At 44.3% G+C, this 23,391-nt stretch overlaps 1 protein-coding gene across 1 annotated transcript in view; it reads left to right on the forward strand.

Moving 5' to 3' along the window:
- Nucleotides 1-23,391, forward strand: part of fchsd2 (FCH and double SH3 domains 2) — a 267,174-nt gene that overhangs the window by 10,540 nt on the left and 233,243 nt on the right.

Below are 23,391 nucleotides of genomic sequence, written 5' to 3' on the forward strand. Positions count from 1 at the left end.
AGTCATGGGGCGGCCATCTTTGATACAGGCAACCGACACCAGCAGTGCCTCATGTGAGTTACGGGGGCAGCCATCTTCTCCGCCATTTTGTCCAACCTCGTGGGAGACGCCATTTTACCCACCACGCTCGACCGCCACCGTGCCTCTAGACCCGACTACCGCCTCACCCGCAGACTACAACGATTCGCTCAGCTATACACTAGCCTCCGTCTCACTGGACCAAGCCCGCCCGCATCACCTGTCCAAGTCAATGATGGACATCAGAGTAAACGGCCACGCCACGACCTGCCTGTTCGACAGCGGAAGCACGGAGAGTTTCATCCACCCAGACACGGTGAGCCACTACTCCCTCCCTGTCCTGCCAACACGCAACCGGATCTCGATGGCATCGAGATCCCACGCCACAGACATCAGCGGCTACTGTGTTGTGACCCTATCGGTTAAGGGTACGGAGTATAAAAATTTTAAACTCCTCGTCCTTCCCCAGCTATGCGCCGCCGTCCTACTAGGGCTAGACTTCCAATCCCACCTCCAAAGCGTTACGCTAGCATACGGCGGACCCCTCCCCCCACTCACAGTCGACAACCAACAGATTTTAAACCGCCCACCGCGTAACACCTGCGGCCTATCCACCCTCAAGGTCCCGCCACCTTCCCTGTTCGCTAACCTCACCCCCGACTGCAAACCCGTCGCGACCAAGAGCAGGCGGTACAGCGCCGGGGACAGAGCTTTCATTAGCTCTGAGGTGCAGCGTCTCCTGAAGGAGGGCATCATCGAGGGGAGCACCAGCCCCTGGCGTGCCCAGGTCGTGGTCGTTAAGACCGGCAATAAAAACCGCCTGGTCATCGACTACAGCCAGACCATAAACAGGTACACCCAGCTGGACGCATACCCCCTTCCCCGCATATCTGATATGGTCAATCAGATTGCGCAGTATCGGGTATTCTCCACCATCGACCTTAAGTCGGCCTATCACCAACTCCCTATCCGCCCTGAGGACCGCCAGTATACAGCCTTCGAGGCGAACGGCCGCCTCTACCACTTCCTTAGGGTTCCCTTCGGCGTCACCAACGGGGTTTCGGTCTTCCAAAGGGAGATGGACCTGATGGTTGACCAGAACGGGCTGCACGCCACGTTCCCCTACCTAGATAACGTCACCATCTGCGGCCGCGACCGGCAGGACCATGACGTTAATCTGGAGAGATTCCTCCGTACGGCCCAACGGCTGAACCTCACCTACAATAAGGAGAAATGTGTGTTTAACACCTCGCGCCTTGCCATCCTCGGCTGTGTAGTAGAGAACGGAGTCATCGGCCCCGACCCCGAAAGAATGTGTCCCCTCATGGAGCTACCCCTCCCCCACTGTTCAAAGGCTCTGAAGAGAACCCTGGGGCTCTTCGCCTACTATGCCCAATGGGTGCCCAATTATGCAGACAAAGCCAGACCCCTCATGAAGTCCACATCCTTCCCCCTTACGGAGGAAGCGTGCGCAGCCTTCTCCCTCATTAAGGGAGACATCGCCAAGGCCACAATGCACGCAGTGGACGAGTCCATCCCCTTCCAAGTGGAGAGCGATGCATCCGACTTCGCCCTAGCCGCTACCCTTAACCAGGAGGGGAGACCAGTGGCCTTCTTCTCAAGGACCCTACAGGGCCCTGAGATCCGACACTCGTCGGTCGAGAAGGAGGCCCAAGCGATTGTGGAGGCGGTACGACGCTGGAGGCATTACCTGGCAGGCAAACGATTTACCCTCCTCACCGACCAGCGTTCGGTCGCTTTTATGTTTAATAACAAGCTGAGGGGCAAAATCAAGAATGACAAGATATTGAGGTGGAGAATCGAACTATCCACCTATGATTATGATATCTTGTACGGGCCAGGTAAGCTGAACGATCCCCCTGATGCTCTGTCACGAATTACATGCGCCAGCGCGCAAAGTGATAGACTTCAGACCCTCCACAACGACCTCTGCCACCCCGGGGTCACCAGACTTTACCACTTCATTAAGGCCCGCAACCTGCCATACTCCATCGAGGAGGTCAGGACCATGACCAGGAACTGCCAGACCTGTGCCGAGTGCAAACCGCACTTCTTTAGGCCGGACAGAGCAAGCCTGATCAAGGCCACCCGCCCCTTCGAGCGCCTGAGCATCGACTTTAAGGGGCCCCTCCCGTTCTCTGACCGTAATGTGTACTTCCTCAACATCATTGATGAGTACTCCCGTTTCCCCTTTGCCTTCCCCTGCCCAGACATGACCAGTACCACGGTCATCAAATGCCTGAACGACCTCTTCGCCTTGTTCGGGTTCCCAAACTATATACATAGTGACCGGGGCTCCTCCTTCATGAGCGAGGAACTCCGTCAGTTCCTACTAGCGAGAGGTATTGCTGCAAGCAGGACCACCAGCTACAACCCCCGAGGGAACGGCCAGGTAGAAAGAGAGAACGCGACGGTATGGAAGGCCGTCCTCTTAGCCTTAAAGTCTAAGGGCCTCCCAACCTCCCGCTGGCAGGAAGTCCTCCCGGCAGCCCTGCACTCCATCCGGTCACTACTTTGCACTGCCATTAACGCCACCCCCCCATGAATGAATGCTTGTTTTTCCCAGGAAGTCGACTACGAGAACCACACTACCAACCTGGCTGACCTCCCCGGGGCCCGTCCTGCTGCGAAAGCACGTGAGGACCCATAAAACGGACCCCCTGGTCGAGAAGGTGAACCTCCTGCACGCCAACCCCCAGTACGCCTATGTGGCTTACCCGGACGGGCGGGAGGACACAGTCTCCCTCGCACCCTCGGGCATTCCGGAGACACCACCTTTTACCCCCCCCCCCCCCCCCCCCCCCAATTCCAGCTCCGGTAGACAGCATGCCGGAACCCCACGAGCCTTCGCCGACCACGCAGACACCAGCATCAACACCGGAGAATGCAACACCGCCGCTGCGACGATCAGAAAGGCTTACGAGGCCTCCGGACAGACTGACTTACCAGAACTGGTAGTACACTTCACCCCGCCGGACTCAAATCTAAACAAGGGGTGAATGTGGTAAACCACTTTTACCGTTCACTATCGTTACACTATAGTTATCACTGTTATATCGTTATCACTGTTCACACTGTTGTATCACTATACGAGGTCGCCTCTTGTCACGCTGTTATACCTGGGCTGACCACTGCTGACTCCGCCCATGGCTCCACCTACCTGCCCAGGTATAAAGGTGGTCGACTGGCTGGTATTCCTCCTTGTTGGATCCGATCACCCACGAGGGTGGGCTCTGTTATTTAGCCAATAAAAACCTATAGTTACTTTCTTAACTCGTCGCTTTTCATTGGATGAATTGATAGGTATATCAATCCCTCTGACTATTTAGGGGTCTATAGTACACTCTCAGCAGTGTGATTGCCCCTTTTTTGTTCTTCAGTTCAACCCATATGACCTTATTTGATGATCCTTCTAACATTTCACCCCTCCTCACAGCTGTAATTGTTTCTTTAACTAATATTGCGACCCCCCCCCCTTTATTATTCCTCCTCTCTATCTTGTCTGAAAACGCTGTAACCAGGAATGTTGAGCTGCAATTCCTGCCCTCCTTTCAGCCATGTTTCAGTAATAGCGGTGATATCATACTTCCACGTGTATCTGTGCCCTCAGCTCATCTGCCTTATTCACTAGTCTCCTTGCATTGAAGTTGAGCCGTTAAGCACTGCCAGACCCCTTTGCTATCTATTTTCTAGCCTTTCCTCTGCCTTCCAAACTCGCTTACTAATTTTCTGTCTTCCATTTCCGGCTTTGCTTCTCTCCTTTCTGAATCTACGCTCAGGTTCTCATCCCCCTGCCAAGCTAGTTTAAATCCTCCCCAACAACACTAACAAAGCCCCTTGTGAGGATATTGGTTCCAGCCCTGTTGAGGCTTGTACAGGTCCCACCTCACCCAGAACCGGTCCCAATGCCTCAGGAATCTGAAGCCCTCCCTCCTGCACCATCTCTCCAGCCACACATTCATCTATCCTCCTATTTCTGTACTTACTAATGTGTGGCACCGGGAGTATTCTGGAGATTACTACCTTTGAGGTCCTGCTTATTAATCTTTTTCTGAGCTCCCTAAAATCTGCCTGCAGGACCTCATCCCTCTTTCTACCTATGTCATTGGTACCAGTATGGACCACGACCTCTGGCTGTTCACCCTCCCCCCCCCCCCCCCCCCTCAGAATGTCCTGCAGCCGCTCAGTGACATCCTTGACCCTGGCACCAAGGAGGCAACATACCATCCTGGAGTCACGTCTGCGGCTGCAGAAACGCCTGTCTGTTCCTCTAACTATTGAATCCCCTATCGCTTTCTCTTCTGACCATCCCACCCCACCGTATAGCTGAGCCATGGCTCTGGCTGTACTCCCCAGAGGAACCATCGCCCTCACCTGTATTCAATACAGGTTAGAGAGCAAGATGCACTCATGGGACTCCTGCACTGCCTGCCTGGTCCTCCTTGACTGCAGTGATGCCAGCCGCTACTCAAGCTCCGAAACCCAGAGCTCGAGCTCCTCCAGCTGCCGACACTTCCTGCACATGTGGTTGTCCAGGGCACGAGAAGCATCTATTTGTGGAGGAGCCAAGTGGAGTTTGGTTGCTTCGCCAATAGGAGTGAGGAAAATAAATTGGTGAGATCCTTGTAAAGCCAGCCGCCCCCCCCCCCCCCCACCCCCCTTGTTTTCCTTGCTTATTCCCCCAGTGTCCTGAGCAGTATTATATTGCAACATAATTAGATATCTGAAAACTCAGGGATGGTCTGTGGTTCAGGGTGGCAATGACCAAAAAATACGGAGGCTAGGAGGGTGGTGGAAGAGTATTGTCTATATTGAGCAGTTCTAAAATTACACATGATTTGAAAGATAATTATAATATACTTTGACAATTACAGATTGTTTATCATTAGTCAGCTCCAAAGGCAAGGCAGGGCATTTTCTATTACTCGAGTGATTGTTTGTTTTTATTCCTTATTAACAGTTATTTAAAGTGATACTAGTTAAAAGATACTATATGCCTGTAATTAATCACATTTTGTGCAATACATTTTGGAATGGATTCAGAGAGCTCTATTGAACTTGTCTGTCTAGAATTAAAAGTTTTACCTCTTACAAAGTGTATGAACCCCACACACACACTGTTGACTGGTTGCTACGAAGTTTAAGCTAATGAAAAAATACTTGCATGTCTGTCTCTGGGCTCTGATTGTATTCTTTCCTGTTCTGCCCTTTAAATCGACCAGTCTCAATCTTGTGGAAGTGTAGGTACACCATGTTATAGGGCTTTCCACGGTCCACTTGAGTTGTCACTTCCTCAAAGAAGTTGAGGTTGATCAGACAGGCCCATTGCATTCAGAATCCATGTTGACTGCTGTTTAGGTTATTATGTACAGATAATCAAGTTTACTCCAGATAATCAAGTTTACTCCTGATAATCAATTCCATTATTTTAAATTGAATTAAAGGAAGACTAATGGGTCTGTAGTTGCGTGTGTCTGTGTTGTCACCCTTTTTGAATATAGTTACCACGTTGGTGTGTTTTCAATCTATTGATGCCCTCCCCAGCATTCAGTGACTCATAAGAACATAAGAAATAGGAGCAGGAGTCGGCCATACGGCCCCTCGAGCCTGCTCCGCCAATCGATAAGATCATGACTGATCATCGACCTCAACTCCACTTTCCCGCCCGATCTCCATATCCCTTGATTCCCCTAGAGTCCAAAAATCTATCTCTCTCAGCCTTGAATATACTCAATGACTCAGCATCCACAGCCCTCTGGGGCAGAGAATTCCAAAGATTCACAGCCCTCTTGAGTGAAGAAATTCCTCCTCATCTCAGTCTTAAATGGCCTACCCCTTATCCTGATTATTATCTGAACGGCAATAGATTGGGAAAAGGGGAAGAGCAACGAGACCTGGGTGTCCTTGTGCACCAGTCGCTGAAGGTAAGCATGCAGGTGCAGCAGGCGGTTAAGAAGGCAAATGGTATGTTGGCCTTCATAGCGAGAGGATTCGAGTACAGGAGCAAGGGTGTCTTGCTACAGTTATACAGGGCCTTGGTGAGACCACATCTTGAGTATTGTGTGCAGTTTTAGTCGCCTTATCTGAGGAAGGATGTTCTTGCCATGGAGGGAGTGCAGCGAAGGTTCACCAGACTGAAACTGACGTATGAAGAGAGATTGGGTCGATTAGGCTTATATTTGCTAGAGTTTAGAAGAATGAGAGGGGATCTCATTGAAACTTATACAATTCTAACAGGACTAGATGCAGGAAGGATGTTCCCGATGGCGGGGGAGTCCAGAACCAGGGGTCACAGTCTAAGGATAAGGGGTAAGCCATTTAGGACTGAGATGAGGAGGAATTTCTTCACCCAGAGAGTGGTGAACCTGTGGAATTCTCTACCACAGCAGGCAGTTGAGGCCAACTTTTTAAATCTATTCAAGAAGGAGTTAGATATATTTCTTAAGGCTAAAGGGATCAAGGAATATGGGGAGAAAGCAGGGACAGGGTACTGAATTTGGATGATCAGCCATGATCTCATTAAATGGCGGAGCAGGCTCGAGGGGCCGAATGGCCTACTCCTGCTCCTATCTTCTATGTTTCTGAGACAATGCCCCCTAGTTCTAGACACTCCAGCCAGGGGAAACATCCTCTCAGCATCTACCCTGTCAATCCCCTTCAGAATCTTGTATGTTTCAATGAGATCCCCTCTCATTCTTCTAAACTCCAGAGAGTATAGGCCCATTCTACACAATCTCTCATCATAGGACAGTCCTCTCATCCCAGGAATCAATCTAATGAACCTTCGTTGCACCGCCTCCAAGGCAAATATATCCTTCCTTAGATAAGAAGACCAAAACTCTGCACAGTACTCCAGCTGTGGTCTCACCAAGGCCCTGTACAATTGTAGCAAGACTTCCTTACTCTTATACTCCAATCCCCTTGCAATAAAGGTCAACATGCCACTTGCCTTCCTTATTGCTTGCTGTACCTGCATGCTCGCTTTCTGTGTTTCTTGCACAAGGACACCCAAATCTCTCTCAACACCAACATTTAAAAGTTTCTCACCATTTAAAAAATATTGTTTTTCTATTCTTCCTACCAAAGTGAATAACCTCACATTTCCCTACATTATACTCCATCTGCTACCTTACTGCCCACTCACTCAGTCTATCTACATCCCTTTGCAGACTCTGTGTTCTCCTCACAGCTTACTGTCCCACCTAGATTTGTATCGTCAGCAAACTTGGACACATTACACTCTGTCCCTTCATCTAGGTCATTAATATAGCTTGTAAATAGCTGAGGCCCAAGCACTGATCCTTGTAACAATCATCAATGCTTCAAAAGGTTTCCTCTCTAGTTTCTGTTAGCCCGCTGAGATGAGCACTCTGGGATGAATACTCTCAATTCTAGGGCATTTATTTGTTTGGTGGCCTTTTTAAGATTTCCATCTCATTTATATTGAAGTCACTGCTTTTTGCCTGGGTTATCTCTGTTGGGGGAGGGCATGTGTCTTATGCCTTCCCTTGTGACTACTTGGAGGAAATAATTATTCAGAATGTTTAATATTTTTGGGTTATTCTCAGTTTTGAGCCTATTTTCATCTTTTATGGTTATCTCCTCTTCTCTGACTGCTCTCATACTGTTTTACTTGATTTTTCTTTACTGCTATGTTTTGCCTCCCTAACTCTCTTTTTTTCTAGGGGTCACTCTTCTGCTCTGATCACTCTTTTTAACATGTTTCTGTATGTGATACATAGAAGAACAGTGATTACCTTAGCCTTTTTCCTGAACCATTTGTAGAGGTTATTCATTGGAAGCTTTTAGTATGGCGGGTGGAAGGAAAGATAATTTTTGGTGTTGTGTTGCAGGGGTTGGTTAAAAATTTCTTGCAAGTAATTTTTTTCCAGTTTGCCCAATTGGGTGTCGTCGACCACATGCAGGCTGGTCTAAGGCCTCAACCAATGCTGCTGGAAGGTGCACACGAGTGACCCAGAAGAACATTTGTCCTTCCTTTCTGTGAGGAAACATCTAACTTCAACTCTGCGATTTGCCACATTTGTGCAGTTGAGTACTTGACAGTGTAAGAGATTGTGCAGGCATGATTTACACCCCCCACCACTTCTATCTCCGCATTCTGTGATGTTGTGCTGTCTGTGAATAGATATTGGCCCAGAAATTCGGGTCGGGAGCTTCCCGCGGGTGCAAGCTTCCAACCTGCACTTACCTAGCGCGCCGGCCGTTGAGCTGTGGGCCCGCGTGGGATTCCGATCCTGGGCCTCCTCCAACTGCCGGCGCGCAGTGCTTGCGTATCCCAGGGGCGCAGTTAGTTCGAAGCGTCCCCTGGGATTACGTGGGCCATGGAGAGCCAATGGTAGCAGGGAATGCTTCATTCATAAGTTTGACAGGAAGAGCTGTCAAACCTATAAATACTATAAGCTCCAAAACATCACTAAAACTTCAAATAAATAAAAAGAAAAATCACATTTTTAAAATAACTAAATTATATAAAATAACTTTTAAACAATTTAAATTTTTGAAAAAATTAATTACATTTTCTAATGGGGCTAAAAATAAACTTACCTTTCTTTAAAGTATTTAAAAATAATAAACCTGTGGAAAAAATGTTTTAATTTTAATTAATTCACCACTTACCTTGTTAAAAGCAGGCCTTGCACCTGCTTTTTAAAAGTGTAACTGCTGGAGACTTGCCTTCCTGGAAAAAGCTGGAAAAAAACGCAAGTTCAATGCGCACGCGCTGCCTCTCTGGCGCACGCGTTCCACCTCTGAACCCCTTCTTTCAGGGGAACGGAAGTGCCAGTTTCCCGCGCATGCGCAGTGCATGCACAAAACCGGCACTTTCGCACGGGGTACTCGCGCGTTGGGACCTGAATTGTCTTAGGTTTTGTGTAGTGCATTATGCTAGTGCATCATAATGGCCCGGAATTTGCGGTCAGCGGCGAAGCAACGTCGCTCGCCGCTGATCTCGAAGAAAGCTGCCCAGGATCTCTGTGGTGTCAATGTCAGCTCTCCCGATCTTGGTTTGAATCTGGGGCCAAATCAAGCGAATCACCAGCATCCAGCAACAGTGATTTCATCGAGCTGGCTAAACAGCCAATCACATTGAAGAATTCTCAGTCAGCAAACCAGGATGTCAAATGCACAGATTATAATTTACTCTTAATAAATTTTACAGAGCAAAATAAAGATTCGGACATACAATATTTCAGCTTCTACCATAATCCTGTGTGTAATTTAAAAAAAAAAGTTTATTATATTTACAAACTTGTAATTCTTAATCATATTGGAAAAATTGACATTTACACCTTTTTAACAAGGCTTAATGTTTTAGGTTTTTTTTTTTTAAACCGCGATATTCCATCATAATATTGCATCGTGAAAGGGGAAGTTTTTGTCCGTTCAAGTGATTTGAATTAATTTCTGGCTCTGGGGAGTTCCACAGCGTAAGCTGTGGCGGAGCAGTGAATGACTGGCTGCCAGTTCAGGATTTGCGCATTTATCAGCGCATGCACTAAATCCTGAAATTGCTGTCGCTTACAGTTTCACCGTCATTACCACTGCAAAACACAGGCCAGTATTGTGATCTATCTAGTTCACAAACATCAATTGTAGGAGAGATGGCTATTGGCCAGTGATGTCACTGAATAAAGACAATGGTATGATGTCAACTTGTAAATAATAATGAAAACAGTTTTTTAAATGCAGCATTTCAGTCCAAGGCTATAATTGTAATTGTGGTTATTTTCATTGAATGTTGGTTCTGCATTATTTGGCACACTACACTTACTTTGTTCCAGAGAGCAGTATTGATAAAACGGTACTGGGCTCAGCTTGTTTTTGCCTGTTCTGGATCAGCACATTGAAGTTATTTTGAGCCCTGTGGTGCAAAAAATTGCTTGGGTATTATTATACCTGTGGCATCTCTTTTGATGCTGCATTTAGTGATACACTAATTATTGGAAGTTAATCAAATTTTTTAAAGAGGCACAATCAGGAATTTCTGACTTGCAACCCTGAAAAATTCCTGATGTGTAAACATCACAGCGTGACATGTTATGACAGTGATGTGTTCTTGAATGGGGCATTTTTTATTTAATCTATTGAGAGTTTTGTGTCTTTAATGAAAGCAGCATCATTTTGTGTTGATTTTTCTGATCTTGATAACCTAGTCTTCAAGGACAGAACACAGAAATTTGCAAGCAGTTGCCAATCTACAGAAACTTCCCTCAACAATTAGCCTCAAATTAACGTCCGCATATGCCTGAGCAGTTGACATTACAAGAACAGACCAGGTTAAACACAGTCAACCATAGGAGCTAACCATCACAGCTTTCTGGCAAAGGCAATTACAGGAAACTCTTCTTTATCTGGGACCGGCGTGGTGCCGGTTGATCAAAAAGTCTGGATTACAGAGAGGTATACTTACCAAGGTACGAGAGCCCCGTACATGGCCACAGGTGCAGGAGCCCCGGTTACACGGCCACAGATCCAGGAGTTCATGTTGCACGGCCATAGATCCAGGAACCCCGGTTACACGGCCACTAATATATAGTAAAACTTAGCTGAACCTACTCCTGAATTTTGCCAGTTAAGAGAGATTTCTGGATATTTAGGTACCGGTTAAAAGAGGGTTTCCTGTAATACTTAGCCAATTTATCTCCATTTAAAAGAAGCTGGAAATCTGCATAAAAAGTTTATATAATATAAACCTAGATAAATACTGTTTCAAGTCTGACTGGAACCAAGGAATTGTTATCTGTGGAATGCAGCTGGGCAGGATTGAAAATTGGTGATTGTGATGTTATATTGACATCTTGGTATGCTCAGCTGTCATGGCAGAGAAATTTCACAGCTTTAGCACCTTGGAAGTTTTTAACTTAGAGTATTCACCTCCCTTAAGAAATGTCAGAGAGAATTCATGAGTTTAGACAACTGCACTGCTTTTTGTGGATTAGATTTAATGGATTGAATGCACTTATTGAGTTTTTCCACCCTGTCTTTGAAGTGTTTCTTGCTGTCACTGGGTGGCAGAGTTGAAGGTGTTCCTTTTCCCAACCCTGGCATCACCCACCTTAGTGGGCGCATAAACACAAATGTGAAGTAGATATGCACCTGTAACTATTATGTTCAAAGTTGTCACTGGAGTTGACCTGTGGAAGAACGGTTTCAAATGTTAAATGTGTGATGTCATCATAAAGAATCTGAGGTTGGTTGAGGAAGTACTAGTGAACTGTGGTCTGGAGGTTTGCCAGCATTAGCATGGTTGCTTTCCCAAGAACAACAAAGCCAAAATTAGTATCATGTGATACTGCATCCAGTTTTAAAATGGAATATGTTGCTTCCATTTGATTTGCACTGTAACTAGTATTTACAGCCCAGAAACAGGCCATTCGACACAACAGGTTCATGCCAGTGTTTGTGCTCCACCTCTCGCCCTTCTTCATCCAACCCCATCAACATATCCTTCTGTTCCCTTCTCCCTCGTGCTTCCCCTTAAATGCATCTGTTAGTTGCCTCAACTACTCCTTGTGGTAGCAAGTTCCACTTTCTAACCACTTTCTGTGTAAAGAAGTTTCTCCTGAATTCCCTACTGGATTTATTAGTGACTATCTGATAGTTATGGCCCCTAGCCATTAAGATTATATATATTTTTTTCAGAATTAATATATATACTTTCACTAGCAAGAACTTGTAACCATATCTCCGAGTTGCAATAATAGACACCTGATAAGAGCCTGTTTGAATCCTGAGATTTGGTCTGACTGTTGATTACTTGTCAATGCAAGGACCTCCTTTTAATACTGCTTTATCCTGAGTTCTTTTTTGGTGTAATTGTAGTATTTGTGCTGTACAGTTCTGTGTGTTTCATCAAAGTTAGCCGTGACAAATTTGACAGACAGAGAAAACTATTTTGAGTCATACAATTAATAAAATGTATATTTCATGGACAATTATACTATTTCAATGGATTAATTCAGAATTTCATGTTACAATGTGAACTCTACTTATATCCAATTCATGCATCTAAAGTTAAAGATTGTAGCAACAATACGTCAGCAAAACATGATCCATTTAAATTGCTACAGTTTTTTTTTTCAGACAATGTAACAGCACTACTGTTAAGTGGATAACTGATTTTTTGGAATTCTGTGTTAAGTATGTATGTAGGAGTAGCTATTTAAAGTATACTGTGGTGCAAAGTCTGCAAGACCACTAATGAAACCTGTCAGATTTCAGGTGGTTTATAGAGGTGGGGGTAGATTTTCAACTTGCCACCTGGCCGTAAAACTGGCGTTGTGGATCGGCCGCCTGTTATTGAAGAGTCCGATTTTACTTTCCATTGATTTCAGTGGAACAGAGTCCGTTTTGTAAAAGGCTGGCTGATCTACAACACCAGTTTTACGCCCAGGCGGCAAACTGAAAATCAACCCTGTGGTGCCTTAATATAGATTGAACTCTACTTGTACTGGCAAGTACTGAAGAAAAAAGTTAAAACTTTAGCACTAGAGTCAGTGTTTTAGACAATGGCGATTTATTTATTTATTTTCCTTCGTAACTTGTGATTAAATGGGTGATTAATAAAAACTCTTACTGATGAGCTGTTGGACAAAATGATCATGAAGCTTTTTTATGCCAATATTAATTTCATGGGAAACTTCTACCAGTAAGCGTTCTACATTTATCGATATAAAAATTGAGAGCATTTATTTTACTTCAGGTAAGAGAAAGAAAGGCAGTAGTTTTGGGCTTTTGTGTCTCCTTCCCCACCCCCCACACCCAGCCTGGAGCATGAAAATTGCAGGCCGTTGTAATTGCTATCTATTTACAAACCCCCTATAATAATCTGGATTTACCAATTTCGACCTCGCTTTCCCCCCCCCCCCCCCCCCCGAAGCAAGAAGTTGAGCAGTGAATCCTAAAGGGAAAAGCCAAGTTAGCAGCTAAACATGACAGCAGACCCTAGATTACCCAACAGTAATACCACAGCCGACACAGTTTATAAAAGTTGAGTGCAATTATATATTGTGCTGGATCTCCTGGGTGAAAAAATTCAAAATAGTTAGGTGATTATCCAAAGCGGAGCAGTTTTACACTCTAATTCAATTTACTGAAATATCGGCGGAGTCTTGAGCTATTTTCAATCAATCGGCGAGTGTAATGTGTGAAAAGAAATAGTTCAGAGTATTGATGTGCAATTGAAATGTTTGAAACTTAATCATTTGGACACCTTTTCCAAGTAAATGTCTTTATTTCTGAATGCATCGTGGCTAGGGTTGGGAGGAGAGAATTGTATTGCACTTGTTCATCTAAATCGAGGTTGCTGAGAGAGGGCTGCATTATCCGAAGTGCCATATTTCAGATGAGGTGTTACAGCAAGGCCCCATCTGCCTGCTCAGGTGGATGTAAATGATCTTGTAAAAGATTGGAAGACGAACAGCGAGTTCTCTAGTGTCTTCCTAAACAACAATACCAGAAAGAGATGATGCGGTTATTTTGCTGCTCTTGAGAGCCTTGCTATGCACAAGTTGGTTGCTGCATTTATCTACATAAGTGATTATGCTTCAAAAAAAGTAATCTATCGCTTGTAAAGTACTTTGGACACCTGGTGGACAGAAGGCGCTGTATAAATTAAAGTTTGTTCATTTCAAGTATTTTTCCACTGAGAAAGAAAACCTAAATTATTTGTGTGGTAAATCTATAGGCTGATGTTTCAGATTTGCAATCCATATTGGAGAATGCCACAGGAACTTTGCAGTGTTATAAAACCCAAATTCATTCACTTGTAGCCATAAAAGCCAGTGTTGCGCCCAGTATTCAAAACTAGGAATACATTCTGAGTCTCGTGCCCAAATGATAGAAATCCACCATCTAAAATTAGGTGAATTGTGGAAGTGACACAAAACATCAAGTTTGCAAATCTGATCTATAGATGTCCACAATTTTCAAAATAGTGTGAGAACTATTTCTCTTGGGTCCAAAAATGGCCAGTGTTGCAGTTATTACTATGTTTATTATTTTTGTTTATTAAGTATATTCATCATTTCTTAGATTTAAAACAACTCTTTCGGTTGGGGTTTGCCTATTTTCTGATTTTTCTTTTAAAATTTCAAGTGTACTAAAATTAGCACTCGTAGAATAATCGAATCATCAAATAGCACAGCACCGAAGGAGGCCATTCTGCCCATCGAGTCTGCGCTGGCTCTTTTGAAGGGCAGTCCAGTTAGTCCCACTCCCTGACAGTTTCTCTTTATTTACCCTATCTAAACCCTTCATGATTTTAAGCATCTCTATCAAACCTCTTCGCCTTCTCTGCTTTAAAGAGAACAACCCCAGCTTCTCCAGTCTATCCACGTAACTGTAATCCCTCATCCCTGGAACCATGCTAGTAAATGTCTTGTTGAGTCATAATGGCACAGAAGGAGACCATTCGGCCCATCGAGTCCATGCCGGCTCTCTGTAGAGCAATCCAGTCAGTCCCATTCCCCCACTCTCCCCGTAGCCCTGCAAGTTTATTTCCCTCAAGTGCCTATCCAGTCTCCCCTTGAAAACATTGAGGCCGTGATTTTGTGCTTCGAGGCGGCTTGGGAGCAGGTCAGCTGCTTTCCGGGTTCCGGTCCTACCCCCAACTACATCCAGCCCACAGACATGATTTTACATCAGCTGGCCTTGTTAAGCCCGCCCTGCAGGCTTGCCGGCCAATTAAGAGGAAGCCGGTGTCAGATGATGTCATTTGATGACGTGTCATTGTCAGTTTTCTTAACGGGACCAAGCACAATTTTTCTTTGACAGCTGATTTCTCAGTGTTTGACAGCATTGAGGTGCTGCACGCACTGACAATCGCTGTACAAAGGTGAGCTCTTGCACCCAGGCGCCCCAGTGACTCCCTCCTTAGGCTAGAACAGATGGCAGCTGCAGGTGAGGTTACAGAAGCGATTTGTCACTGGTGAGAGAGGTTCTCCCAGTGAGGTGAGACTACACACACAATCCAAAACCTCTTACCTACAGAAAAGTCAAAATGCATTAAAAATGAATTCCCAACATTTTCTTACCTCTGAAACTCACCAGTGCACCATTGGATCCTTCACACCACTTCTGCAGCTGTCATCAATGCCTGTTCCTGGGACTAGGGACAGGGTCACTGGCAAGGCTTGGAAGCTAAGCAGAGCCAGGCCTGGTTAGTACCTGGAGGGGTGACCATCAGGGAAGACCAGGTGCAGAAGGTCACGGATGGAGCCCCGAGGAGGGGCGGTTGGTGAGAAGGTCACGGAAGGAGGAGCGGCTGGTGAGCAGGCCCGGGCGTTGGGCTGAAGATTGTCGGACAGGAGGAATGGTGGAAATGGAATGGCGGCGCGCACCGACGCAGCGGCTTTGCTTCTCCCAGTCATGGGAGCTTGCAAGATCACATTTCGTTGTTCATGTACTTGTGCAATGACAATAAAGTTGAATTATTATTAAACATTACAGCAGACTCACAACATGCCACATTTACCTGGTGTGGTGTCCGGACGTCGGGAAACCCGAGGCAGAAGTGTAAAAATGGGGAAAAAGCCTGTTAACTGCCTGTTAACAAGCAGTCAAGTGGCTATAATCCTCTTCCCGCTACTAGATGTCTGGTCCAAGGCGCAAATTGTGGACCTGACACTTGGGAAGATTGATTGGAGGCGGGTTGACAGCGGGTTTCTGACCCGCTGTCAATCTTTGCGATTTTTGCTGGATGTCGCGTCCCCTGAGCGCCGGCAAAATTCTGGCCTGAGTGTCTCCACTTCTGTCGGCAGCGAATTCCAGGTCATCACCACTCGCTGCGTAAAAAAGTTTTTCCTCAAGTCCCACCTGTATCTCTGTGTCCCCTAATCCTTGTACCATCAACTAGTGGGAACAGCCTTTCCCTGCCTAGCCTATCCAAGCCTGTCATAATCTTGTACACCTCTGTCAAATCACCCCTCAACCTCCTTTGCTCTAATGAAAGCAAATCCAGCTTCTCCAACCTGTCCTTGTAGCTAAGACCCCCCCCCCCCCCCCAATCCCCGGAACCATTCTGGTAAATCACCTCCGCACCCTCTCAAGTGCCTTCACATCCTTCTGAAAGTGTGGTGACCAGAACTGGATGCAATACTCCAGTTGTGGTCTAACCAGCGCTTTATAAAGGTTCAGCACAACTTCTCTACTTTTGTACTCAATACCTCTATTTATGAAACCCGAGACCCCATGTGCTTTGCTAACCACTCTCTCTCTCTCAATATGTCCCACCACCTTCAGGGACCTATGCACATTAACTCCCAGGTCCCTCTGTCCCTGCACACTCTTTAAAACTGTGCCATTAAGTGTATATTGCCTCTCTCTGTTCCTTCTGCCAAAATGCATCACCTCATACTTCTCTATTAAATTTCATCTGCCCATTCTGCTAGCCTTTCTAAGTCCTGTTGCAGTCGATTGGTATCATCCTCACTGTTTGCCACACCCCCAAGTTTGGTGTCATCTGCACATTTAGAAATTCTACTCTATTACAATATCCAGGCCATTTATTTATATATATATATATATCAAAAAAAGCAATGGCCCAGCACTAACCCTTGGGGAACACACTGTCTACCATCCTCCAGTCTGAAAAACAGCCATTTACCGCAACTCGCTGTTTTTTGTCCTTAAGCCAATTCCTTATCCAAGCTGCCACTGACCCACCTATTCCATGAGCCTCAATTTTGTTAACCAGCCTTCTATGTGGTACTTTGTCAAATGCCTTCCTTAAATCCATGGAGACAACATCCACTGCATTCCCTTCATCAATCCTCCCTGTTACTTCATCAAAAAATTCAATTAGATTAGTCTTCTGTACCCTCGCCAAAGCCTTCATGTCCGTCCTAAAGTGTGGTGCCCAGAATTGAACACAATACTCCAGCTGGGGCTGGACTAGTATTTTATATAGGTTTAGCATAAATTCCTGGCTTTTGTACTCTATTTATAAAACTCAGGATCCCATATGCTTTATTAACTGATTTGTTAACCTGTCCTGCCACCTTCAAAGATTTGTGCACAAGCACCCCCAGGTGTCTCTGTTCTTGCACCCTGTTTAAAATTGTACCATTTAGTATTCATGGTCTCTTCTCATTCTTCCTCACACTTCAGTGTTGAATTTCATCTGCCATATATCTGCCCATTCCACCAGCCTGTTGAAGTCTATTACTATCTTCACTTTTTACTACACTTCCAAGTTCCCTGTCATCTGCCAATTTCAAAATTGTGCCCTATATCCCCAGGTCGATAATTTATATCAAAAACAGCAGCGGTCCTAGTACAGGTAGACTACCCTTTATCCGAAAACCTCGGGACCAGCCGTGTTTCGGTTTTAGGAAAATTTCGGTTTTCGGAAGGTGCGCGAAAAACACTTCGGTTTTCAGAGGTAATTCGGTTTTCGGGAGTGCGGATAAAGGATACACTATCCCTTATCTGAAAATAACGACTATAAATACTGTAGTTACAGGGATAAATACTGTAGTATAGTTTATTTGTAAGGAAAACATTCAGTAAAACTTCAAACATGTACAGGTACAAACTAAGCTAAATACCTGTACATAAACATGCAATAAAGGTACATTACATCTGGCTTGAGGATCTTGGAGAAGATGGTACATCAGTGTTGTCATCATTGTCATCAGGTTGGAGTTGGACATCTGAAGATGGGCCAGGAACAGGATTCTCAAGTGATGAAGCAGCATTACATCTGGCTTGAGGATCTTGGAGAAGAGGATACATCAGTGTTGTCATCATTGTCATCAGGTTGGAGTTGGACATCTGAAGATGGGCCAGGAACAGGATTCTCAAGTGATGAAGCATGACTACGACAGACAGCCTTTTTAAAGACTTCTTCCAGTGTCATCTGTCTCATTAACATTGGTTTCTGTCTAAGCAGTCTCTCTTTAATTGAGTAAACTTGCATAATCTCTTGCTCACTGATAAATGCACGTTTTTCAAGGCCAGCAATTAACTGATCACACATTGTCACCATATCGTATATGGGGATTTTTTCACCTGTGTTCACAATGTCATCATCATCATCACTACTGTCCTCATGCTTGTCTTTATTTAACACCATTTCAGCAATTTCCCCATCACTCAACGAATTCACAACAGGTGCATCATTGTCAATGTTCAGCACTTCTTCGATGTCAGCTTCCTCTAACATATTTACACTTTCGGATGATAAACCTTTGGCGTAAGTGAGGAGGTTTGATATCATCATCTTCTCCTGACTGACAGAAATCCTTCAAACTCGTCATCTGCAGGTCCATCTTCATGAAACATTGTTGAAGGCCAAAGTCTGTGCCAAGCATTTTTTAATGTTGGTTTGTCAACATCGGTCCAAGCATTAGCAACTGCATAAATGGCATCCTTAACATTGAATTCTTTCAGGAAGCTTTGGATTCCTTCGCCTCTGTTGATTGCATCAAGCATAGAGTTCAAAAAACGTCTTTATACTTGCTCTTCATGGAGCGTAAAATTCCTTGGTCACAAGGCTGTATTAAAGATGTCACATTAGGGGGAAAGTTAATGCCGAAAACATAACTTTTCACAAGAAGTTCAGGAGGGGGATGTGCGGAGCAGTTGTCCAGGAACAATAAAATTTTGCAGTTTTCTTCCAGTCCAACTTGCCTGCAATGAGCTCGTGTCGCTGGTACGAAGTGGTTATTGAACCAGTGAGAAAATATTCCTCTGGTTACCCATGCTTTCCTGCTCGCATAATAATGCACAGGTAAATTGCATACACCTTTCAAACATCTCGGATGTTGGCTTTTTCCAATCACTACCAACTTTAACTTGTGTGTGCCTGCAGCATTGGCACACCCAAGAACAGTCAACCTGTCCTTAGCATCCTTAAAACCTGCTGGTGCACTCTCATCAGCCGTTGCTAATGTTTTTCTAGGAACGTAGCGCCAGAACAGAGCTGTTTCATCAGCATTGTAAATTTGTTCAGGACCGAGGTTTTCATCCGATATTATTTTTGCAAACTCATCTATGTAATTTTCAACTGCTTCATGATCAGCAGACGCTTTTTCACCACAGATTTTCAGATATCTTATACCATGACGCTTCTTAAATTTATGCAGCCAACCGTCTGAATATTCACACTCAACTTCAATGTTCAGTTCTTCATGGTATATTCTAGCTTGCTTCATGACCATCAAACCAGTCAGTGGCACACGTTCACCTCTGCGTTGTCGAATCCACTCAATCAGCACACGGTCAAGATCTTCATTTTTTTGCCCTATGCAATGTTTTCCTAATTTTCATTAGTTTATGGTCATCACTGTCAGTGTAAAATTTCAACAACTTGTCTTTCTGTTTCTTTAAGTCATATACGGTGGTACTTCTCACACCATATTCTTCAGTAAGATGTCGCACAGACACACCACGATCAAGCTTCTGCAATAACTCCACTTTCTGCGATATCGATAATGAGTGATGCTTCCTTCTCTGCTTCTCACTGTTACCCATTGGGGTATCTGCAGCTCTTTTTAGCATTTTCACAAATTGTTAAAAGCCTGCAAATATCTAAGAGAGCTGCAAATATCTAAGAGAGCAGCAAATAGCAGCAAATATCTAAGAGAGCAGCAAATATCACACAGAGCAGCATAACACCTGCGTGGGTCAAGCATCGGCAGCGTCGGGTCATGCTATGCGCCACTTTCGGCTTTCAGAGGTTTTCTGGTTTCGGATGTGTGGATAAAGGATGGTACACTATCTCTTATCCGAAATTGGGTGGGGTTCGGCGGGGGTGGGGTACGGCCGGGGGGTCGGCGGGGGTCATGGTCGTGCGCATTTCGGTTTTCAGAAGTCATGCTTTGCTCCACTTTCGGCTTTCAGAGGTTTTCTGGTTTCGGATGTGCGGATAAAGATTTCGGTTTTCAGAAGTGCGGAAAAATGCTACACTATCCCTTATCCGGCTAGGCCTGTAAGTCGTGCACCACTCTGGTCATGTCGTGCGCACGACTTACGCTGACCGAAAAAACCTTTGGTTTTTAGAGGGTTTCGGTTTTCGGAAGTCCGGATAAAGGGTAGTCTACCTGTACTGAACCTTGGGAACTCCACTGTATACCTCCCGCCATTCCGAAAACAGCCATTTACCACAACTCTCTGATTTCTACCCCTTAGCCAATTTTGAACCCATGCTGCTACTGCCCCTTTTATCCCATGGGCTTCAATTTTGCTAACAAGCCTAATATGTGGTACTTTATCGAACATCTTTTGAAAGTCCATATACCCAACTCCTGAAATTAAAGAATATAAACTCATGACGTGGCATTAAATTTTGCAATTCCTTGCTGACTATCCTTCAGAATATTTACAATTTCTGAATTGGATCAAAAATGACATTACTGTAACTGTTGTGTAGAGGTTACACTTACTTTTGTTTCAGTTTCTATGTCATTAAATTTGTGTCAAGGAAATGGAAAATGAGATTTGGTATTCTTTATGGTATGTCGTGAGAGCAGATTTTTACAGGTGTAGGATGGAAGAAAGGAAATTGAAAGTGAAGGTAAAAATTCAGACTGAATAAATAGAACCAGTTGCTCATGAAAGAACAAAGGTCAGAAATGAAGGAAGGATAGCAAGAAACTGGTATTGGATGTTTGGGAAGAACAAACCATCCAAGGCAGTGAGGTACTCTCGTACACGCCAACCTAGAACAGGTAGCAAAAGCCGACAACTCAAAAAAGACTGAATAAAAGCTTATGACGTGAAAGCACTTGATTGCTTGTAGCTTAAGCTGTGGGTATACCCAACGTTTCTTCAGTTTAAGTACATGAAAGCTCGAAAAAGGATATAAGTGTTGGAGCCACCAGGTTTATTTCCCAGCAGGATCTGCGAAATGCCCCTGAGGTAGCTTTGTTTTTGTCATTTTATTTGGTGCATTTTCCCATACTTTAGAAACGATATGGATTTTGTCTCCTATAAACAGGAAGGGAGTTTTTCTCAATGTATTAAAAATTATTTTTGTCATTTAAGGGAATAAATATTTTTCTTTACATTTTTAAAACATTTTCTCCAATAGCAACAGACAAACTATTGGAGAGAAAAAAGGTTTCATTTTTTAAAAATCAATTAAAAAAAATAACAATAGGGGAGTTACCACTACCTTTTGTTGAGCATCGGGTTACTCAAGTGAGGGCTGCAGGTAGTAAATTTAGAATGTAACCATCCTTCCAAATACTGTCTTTGTCTCTTTCCTCCCCCCCCTCCCAAGCATTTCCAGGTGAATGCCTTTATTTTAGAGGACTGTAACTTGATGTGTTTTAAATCTGCAGAATAGTATCTACAGCAAAAGTAAACAATCATAACTGAAACAAATCTGACTCTGCTTCAGGTTTTCTAGGTTATGCATTTCAAAGGACTGGTATTTCAGAGATGCATGAGACAAGGTCTGATGAATTTTACTCTAGTTTGAACATAGGCGGAAATCTCTTCCACAGAAATCAGCAGTGTGGATTCTATCTAAAAGTCTGGGCTGTGAAGCCATACATGTACAAAACATTCAATACATGTTGGTAACCATACTGAATAAAATAAACTGACTCCATACAGTCAGGATACCAACAATTCCACTAAATACTTCGAAGTGCTAGTTGAAATTTTTGGTTATATGGATGTTTGCCGTAGATATGTTCCCTTTAAGAAGCTTGCTTTGATTTGCTACATAAGCAGTTCAACTTCAGGATGTAAATAGTCCAGCATTGCTTCTGATTGAACTTCCAATACCTGGGAAGGGTTGAACAATAAAAATGTAACTGCGTGGTAAATCAATGCGTCAGACAGCTGCCTGAGACACAAGTTGCATACCAGTTGAAACTAGTCCCCTGACTGACGAGCAATATTTAAATGTTTATTCTAAAACTTATCACGTGTGTTTAAGTTAAACACTTTTTTTGCCTTAAGTTTAGCAGACTTAGCTTTGTTACCTGTGGGAGGGAGGAACAACTCCCTAATGGCTGAAATGTGCTACATTTTGGGCCAATTGCATTGGCATCAATGGAGCTGTTGCTCAGCTGCATTGTCATGATCTCCTAAAGGAATGAATTGAGGTGTATGCATTGGAACAGCTGTGAGGAGCTGGATAACCTGGGGCAAAATAAAGAAATAATTAAACCTCAAAAGACTGTCCAATCAAAGAAATCATATTAGGACTTTGTTAAAGAGCAAATATTTAGGAACATAAACAATTAAAGGAAGAAAAAGCTAAGCGAGAGTTCAAAAATGGGAACCGGTGCATCAGGAGAAAAATGAGTCTCGAGTAGGGCAGTTTCAATCTCTGGTAACTAGGAAGAGGCAGATGATCTGAATTTGTATCATTCTTGTGAGGCAAGGACTGAGGCAGTGTTTTACTGTCCAGGATGATGGGGGGTGGGGAGTGGGAAGCTTGCTGTAAGGGCATAATTCAAACTAGTGAATAACATTTCCACGAAAAATGGGAATGTTTTCAATATTACTACAGTCTGTTACAGTATAGGATGGAACATTTGTCATTATTATTTCTTTATCCTGATGGATAAGAACAACCCCAAACTCTTCCTTTTCACAAACTGCCTCCTTATTTTGTCCCCCTCCCCCCATCAATATTGGACCCATATCGAGTGTGTGGAGCTCGTGGATTTCTTTATCTTGAAAGTTTGTGTGCATTCATTCAGCTGTCTCAGCCTTCCCTGCCCTCTCCCCCTCAACACTAGTTTTTTTTTCCCCCATGTTATGTCCTGAGCCCTCATCAGATTCATCTTCATCTTCTCCATGCAATCCAAACCTTTACCAACCCAGCTGTTTGCCATTCAGCTACCCTCCTTGTTCTAGTCCGTGCAGATATTGCAAATAGCTTTTCCACAGACATTATTCCCTTCCCCCCCTCCCCTGCTCCTTTTTTATTTAAAAAAAAACATTTCTGTCTAACGATTGTTTTTATCTAATGTTCCTTTCCTTTCTAAGGTCCCATTAACAAGTCATCATCTAGCTCCATGCTTGCCACTTTCTGTTCAAATTGCTTCTTTGTGGCTTCCATCCTGCACACAGCATCCAGACTGCCCTGGTCAAAGTCATCAACAATATCCCGAGTGACTGCAGCTGTGGTGCTTTATGCCACCTTGTCCTCCTTAGCATTTCTCTGGCGTTCATGCTTAACAAATCCCATCCTCCTTTACTGTGTCTCTGTCATGGTATCTCTGAATTTTGTAGTACAGAAGGAGGCCATTCAGCCCAAGATTGTGCTTGCTCTCTGAAAAACCTATCTACCTTGTCCCTTTTCACTGCATTTCCCCATACCTGTTTAAATTTTCCCCATAATATTTATCTTTTTAAAAGTGGTTATGG

The sequence above is a fragment of the Somniosus microcephalus genome, chromosome 10 (assembly GCF_052327205.1).
Source record: "Somniosus microcephalus isolate GS21.2 chromosome 10, FLI_Smic_1.0, whole genome shotgun sequence".
Classification (NCBI taxonomy): domain Eukaryota; kingdom Metazoa; phylum Chordata; class Chondrichthyes; order Squaliformes; family Somniosidae; genus Somniosus; species Somniosus microcephalus.